This window comes from Triticum urartu, chromosome 4 (assembly GCF_003073215.2).
Source record: "Triticum urartu cultivar G1812 chromosome 4, Tu2.1, whole genome shotgun sequence".
In the NCBI taxonomy this organism is placed as follows: Eukaryota; Viridiplantae; Streptophyta; class Magnoliopsida; order Poales; family Poaceae; genus Triticum; species Triticum urartu.
Window position 1 is genome coordinate 134699169 of NC_053025.1, and position 6801 is coordinate 134705969.

General features: G+C 44.4%; 1 non-coding gene across 1 annotated transcript; it reads left to right on the forward strand.

Moving 5' to 3' along the window:
- The first annotated feature begins 6497 nt into the window (after positions 1 to 6497).
- On the forward strand, positions 6498 to 6579 carry TRNAS-UGA. Its single transcript has one exon. It is a non-coding gene; the product is annotated as a tRNA-Ser (tRNA).
- The last annotated feature ends 222 nt before the right edge of the window (positions 6580 to 6801 follow it).

The window sequence follows — 6801 nt, forward strand, 5'->3', positions numbered from 1 at the left end:
CGCTTGTGCGGGGGTGCCTGATGTTGGGCCATCGGCTAGAGGCAACCATAGTGTGTGGGGTCTTTCCGGTTGTGCTTTGATGTCCCACATGTGTAGAAGAGTCAACTGTAGATCTTTTTGATAAGTAAGAGTATTGATCCCACAAGAAGTTGAAAGAATGGTAAGCGCAAAAATAACAAGGTTTCACTGCAAGTACTAAAAGGTGTGATGATTTTGTGTTTTATGGTGTAGTGAAACAATGGAACGCGAGCAACAATAAAATTGTTAAAGAGTGCGGCAAGTGGCTTAATTCTTGATATTGTCAGACAAGCTGGTTGTGTTACTTATGATGATTAAATATTCTTGAAGACGGCGGGATAACGATATAGTTGTCAATTTTCATATATAACTTGCATTGATTGTTGTTGCTTATTCAATATTGTAGGGATAGAGTCTAATTTAGTATGTATCAAAACCATTGAATGCACATACTTATGATTGTTCTTTCAATGGGTTACTCAAATACTGAGATTTATTAATGTAAATACCCAACCATAGCTATAACTTTTTCTAGGGTCCATATTCACCCTTACGTCACAACTCATTAATTCAGCAAACGGTAATACCTGTCACTCCAACCTCACATCCAACCATATTATGACACAATATAAAGATGAAGTGTTATGCAGTCAAGGTTCACACAACACCACTAGAGAATTACACTACAACAAGATTGATCAACAACCTTTACTTTAATTAAATACTGCACTTGACAACTAGCATTCTCCCATATCCTTAAGAACGCAAGGGAACTACTCAGAACACTGTTGGGAAAGGTGGTAGAAAAAAACCGTCCTACGATCACGATCCAGGAACACTATGAAGATGCATTAGAGGTTTAGATTGGATAGTTACCAACTTTGAGTTGCAGCGGAAGAAGAGTTGGCGTAGATTGTTGATGAAGTCCCTAGAACCGTTCATGTACGATCCCTCAAACTAAAGACCAAAAGCACGGCCTCTCTATAGGTTGCAAGCGTACAACATTCATGATCTTGCAGCGCTTCATCGTCGGGAGCTATCGTCGCTAGAGAATTAGAGAGAGAAGAAGAGAACCGCACATGGCTTCTCTATTATGAGGATTAGAGAGAACTAGGTCTCCCTCTAATTTAGATCAACTCTAAATTAGAACTACAACTAGAGAATTAGAGTAGGCTCCAAAACTTGTGTCTCCAGAGACCAAAATCCTCTAGTATACATAGGTTGAGGAGAGAGGAAGGGGTGGCCAACTTGGGGAAGGGTTTCCCCTCTTCGTGCACCGGCCTAGGGGAGTAATATTTTATCCCCTCTTTGTCCAACTCCACCTCCCAATTCGGCTTCCCGTTGGGGCGCCTTCACTAATGGACCTTAGGGACCATTAACTTTTCCCTAATAGGCCTTTTAGTATTTTCTTTAGCCGTTGATATCAAATAAATTCTAAAAGCCTCATAATCAATATTAGAACCTTTTATCATTTATTTAAAGTCTTCGAAAATATTTTTCGCCTATATATATCATTTCCTAGTATTACCCGATAAACCCCGAAACTCTTTCGGTAACCCTGAAAAGCTTTCGGTTTCTCTCGAAACTATTTTCGATGTTCCCAGAACTATTGCGAGAATTTTTTTTTCCTCATAACTCTTACTCCACTAGCACTCAATAGATCGTGATTCCCTTAAGCTTGTGACCCTGTAGATTCGGTAAAACATCGACGTGAACGAACTCCCTTTTGTTCAATGATCAATAGCGGGAACCGTGGAAATCCATATTGATCCCTATGAATACACGAATGATATTCGAGTGAACCTTTTGTTATCGTATGTTATTCCCTTTGCTTCGTGATACTTTATGAAACCCAAGATGAGATATACCGATATCCCCTTGAGTCAGTCTCATGCTCATTATACCAGTCTCCTTGTTACTGGTTTTGTTCTTTCTCGTTGTCATGTTCTGGCATCCCTGTGACCTAGTCACATCTGGCCAGACGCACCATCTAGTCCTCCTAAGCTCTATGGGTCTCTTCTTGTCCATAAAAAATCATCATAAATTTTCGTGCATTTGGACTTCGTTTGGTATGAATTTTTTGGAAAACCAAAAACATGCAGAAAACAACAACTCACTGGCACTAGGTTAATAGGTTAGTTCATGAAAATCATATAAAAATGCACTAAAACCATATAAAATCATTGTAAACATGGCATGAATACTTCATAAATTATAGATACGTTGGAGACGCATCACCGGTCACTGCATCCTCTTGGGCGAGCTCAAATCCGAGCTAGGTGAAGTGAAAAGAACGGGAGGGGGGGGGGGTAGGGGCGACTGTACGACTTATCGGCGTCTCGAAGATGCAGCAATACTGCAGGAGATGCCAGGGAAGCGGCGGCGTCAGGCATGGGCAGGGGCGGCGTCCGTTAAGAAATCCGCATAGTAATGGATGCCATGAGTCCATAAATTGTGCATAAATTAGTATAAGCCTGTAGAATAATTCTTAACAGAATTACTATGTAGATCAAACAAAATAGGCAAATAGCACCTGGTAGTATGTCTCGGGTGGATGTAGTACTAACTCATGACTAAATTCTGATATGTAGCTTTACGTGACGAATAGTAGTAGTAGTAACTGGCTGATCTAGGAAGAATATCTCATGATACCGCCCATAGAGCAACTCTAGCAGATCCTGCAAAAATACGACCCACAAAATGTGTTTGCGGGTTTACGAAAATCGCTTTTGCGGGTCAAAAACATACGTGTCCGAGCAGAACCCATATCTAAACCTGCATAATTTGAAAAACTTCTTTTGCGGGAGAAATTGCGCAAACACAGTTCATCACACATACTATATTGTTCATCGCATACTACATAGTTCATCAAACTACAAGCATAGTTATACTACATACTGCGTTAAACTAGTACTAGGGGGTAACGGCGGCAAGGTCATGGCAACTGGACGACGCCGTGGAGGAGCCGGACGCTCACTCGTCCTTGCCGGAGCTGCAGAGATCGATGAACTTCTCTGCCTGCTCCGCGCGGATGCGGCGCCACTCCTCGGCCTTCTCCTTGGCGGCGAGGTTGGAGGCGACCGTCTGCCGCCACTCGAGGGCTTCGAGCTCCTCAGCGTGGCGCCGACACTCCTCCTCCTCGCGCACGCTCCGCTCGGCGATGGCGGCTGCGACGGGTCGAACTCCGCGACGAAGTCCTCGGGCCCGACGACTCCGCGGCGGCCGAGCGGAGCGGGGTCCTCGGGCTCCTCCTTCACCGGTGCGAAGGGGAACGACGCCGGCGGCTTCGGCTCCTCCTCCTCGTCCGACCACTCCCTCTTCATGGGGAGGAAGCTCGCAGCGGAGGAGGAGGAGGATCCGGCGTACGAAGACCGCGCGGAGGAGAACGACGCATGCCGACGGTCGTACTCCACCGTCTCGCGGCGGTCGAAGCTCGCCGCGGCGAAAGCCCGCGGTTCGTCCACCTCCGCGCGCCGCGCTTCCTCGCGCTGTCGGACCGGACGCGCCGCTCGCGCTCCGGGTCCCTCTCACGGCTAGATCGGCTGCCGGAGCCGCGTCCGGAGCTCCACATTCGCCCCCACATGGCGGCTGGAGGCGGGGCGAAGGGTCGCCGGCGGCGAGAAATTGGGAGAGGAGAAAGGGGAATTGGGTAGCTCGCGGCGGCGGGGGATAGGGTTTGGACCCGCAAAAGGGTCGCGGAATCGCACTTATAGTGCTCGGGGCGTGCGGTTTGCGGGCTGCGGCAAAAGTTTTTGCGGGCCGGGCGAGTATGTGGGCTCTGTTCTGGCCGCAAAATTGGCCCGAGCCTGCATACTCGCCGGAATTTTTGCGGGCCGAGCGTTATGCGGGGTCTGCTAGAGATGCTCTTAGGTGATACCATAATACCATTTCAAAAAATTTAATTTTATATGTTTCAAAAATTATGAAAAAAAATTGTGGATGTTCACATATAATCCCTAAAAATTTCAGGTTCAAATTCGAAATACACATTGAGAAACAAAAAAGACAAATCCAACATGAATAGTGTCAAAAAGACAAAAGACAAAAGCCAAACACCACTATTCATATACAGATTTGCCGTGTTTGTTTCTCGATGTGTATTCAGAATTTGGACCTGAAATTTTTAGGCGTTGTACATTCATGTGAGTGAACATCCACATTTTTTCCAGAATGTTTTGAAACATTTAAAGTTGATTTTTTTAAAATGGTATCATGGTAGCATTTGGGAGCATCTGATCTAGTACTAGTTCTTGATTGGTGAATAAAGAAAAGCAATTTTGGACTTAGCTTCATGAGAAGGAATGATGGCTGGACAGATCGCTCCTAGGGCCCCGAAGTGCCTCGGTTTCTCACGCATGAAGCAGCCGTGCAACAGACTTCGTCTCGGGGACGCACGACTGCGGCGTTGGCGTGCTACATCTTGCAACAGAATCAATCTACGGTCGGACTGATCACACGACGGCGACACACAACTCACAACCCTAATCTCTTGATCTCAACCTCGTTTACAACTTGACTCTGATATCACTTGTTAGATAAAATGCGAATAAACAAGACATGAGACACAAATTTAACATGGAAAACACTTGCGGAAAAGAACCATGGACGCACGAAGGCGCAATTCACTATGATGACAAGTATTACAAGCATGTGACGACATGCCGTCTTTAAATGTGACTACATGGGGTATATATATGAGCGACAACACATAAGAATCCCTGGAGGACAAGTTAACAAGTTATACTCGTACGCGTCGGTACCAACGCAAAGCCCACACCGCGTGTACTACGTCTATCCCAGAAGAATTTGGATCACAATTTAACATTTGTGATGGTATCTATCATCCATAGGTGACCTTTGTCAAGATCATCTTTGAGCCCAGAGGTAACAAAAAATGTCATTTTGTCCAGAACTAGAAGGAGATAGAAGGATATGGAGAGAGCATTTGGAGTGTTCCAAGCCCGTTTTGTTGCATACCTGCGAAACTGTGGGGTGCAGAGATATTGTGAAAGTGATAAAAATTTGAATGATCATGCACAACATGATTGTGCAGGATGAGGGTGAAAGAGTTCGCTAAGGTCTAGAATTTCAAGAGATGGCCGATCCTATCCAGCTTTCGGGGCAGAATCTGACGATGTTTGAGGTCTTGCCCCAAATGTATCAGTGGATTCCCATCGAGGAACTCATCACGAGAAGCTTGGGAATAATCTGGTTGAGCATCTGTGGACGTTTCAAGGAGGCAACTAGAACATCTGTCCAGAATAAGTTGAATGTAAATATAACTATTTTATTTCAAAATTTTACTTTTGAATTGTAATATTTATATTTGAATTATTATTCCATTGAAATATTTATCTTTCAAGTTTTAAAGAATCGTGTTATTTATCTTTAATTGTTTTTAGTACTCTAGGTATAGAAAAAACAATAACAACCAAACATTTGATACATACGGTTTGATGGCCAGCGTCCTGTTCAATTTTCGCCGACTCGTCGAGGTATATCCGTGAATATTTGATGATATTCATTCGGTGATCCATGTTGGAGTTGAGTTGCCCTAGGTTCTGAAGGCACCCTTTTGCCGCCAAGTTTATGAGGCCCTCAACACCCTCCAAGACAGTGCTTTCGTATAGGGACGACTGACACATTTGAAGCCACGTCATAGCAAACCAAGGTCCTGACATCGTTGCATGGATGTCATCAACATGTTAATCTGTGGTTGAATGATTAGGAGGGCAGTAGTATTCCCAACTTATCAGGGTCATTTAGTGGGAGGAGACGTCCTTGTTGACTACGAGGCGTCTGTGATGACTTTATCAATCTTAGAGTGCTATGCTGACTCAGTCTTCCGAAGGTGCTCGCAGAGACAGAGTGTACGTGTGTGCTTTTATAGAGATGGTTGTATGATGTGTATGTGAGCGGCTTCCATTATACAGTGTTCAACGAAAGAAAGAAAGAAAAAAAGAAAGAAAAACATGTCTTTGGCGTGCCAAGGATATGTTTAGCGGCCACATATCACGGTGCACAGCTTAGTTAGTTCCACACGCATACATGTTGAATTGTAAGCCCCAATTGGTTCAACTGAGCTCTGTTTTCACTATTTTACAACCTCATTGGCTCATAGCTGCTTTTCCACAATTCATAGTTCACGTAAAATCTACAGCTGAACAAAAAAAAATAGTTCATGGTAGTTTTTACCAAATCTACATCTTTTTTTTGGAGGGAATACCAAACCTACATCTGAACCAAACACATCCTTAACAGTGTCGATCAGGGGTTTACCACCTTCCATGTGTAGCTAGTTGTCCAGGTGGATCATGTGTCACGATTATAAGGAGATTTCCGTGACAGGGTCGTGAATGACAGCAATGATGAGTAGGGCCAATGAAGCGACGAATGCCTGCTTCTGCCGGTCTCGTATACCCGGAAGTCTGCAGTCTGCCGGTATTAGTAAGATTTAAGTTCGAATTCTGTCATCAGAGGTTGATATGTCCGAGTGGTTAAGGAGACAGACTTGAAATCTGTTGGGCTACGCCCGCGCAGGTTCGATCCCTGCTGTTGATGGTTTGATTTTGTTTTTCACATCTGGGGCATGCCTCGATGACCGTTGTTTTAGCATTCATTTGTGCAACCGCCCGCGCAGGTTTGATCCCTGCTATCGGCGGTTTAAGATTTTTGTTTTTCTAGGGCATGCCATGATGAGATTGAGGAGAAAGAAAGCGAATCACATAAAATTAGTATATTTATTAAAAAAAGCTTACTTTCAACCGACTGATAACGACAGCT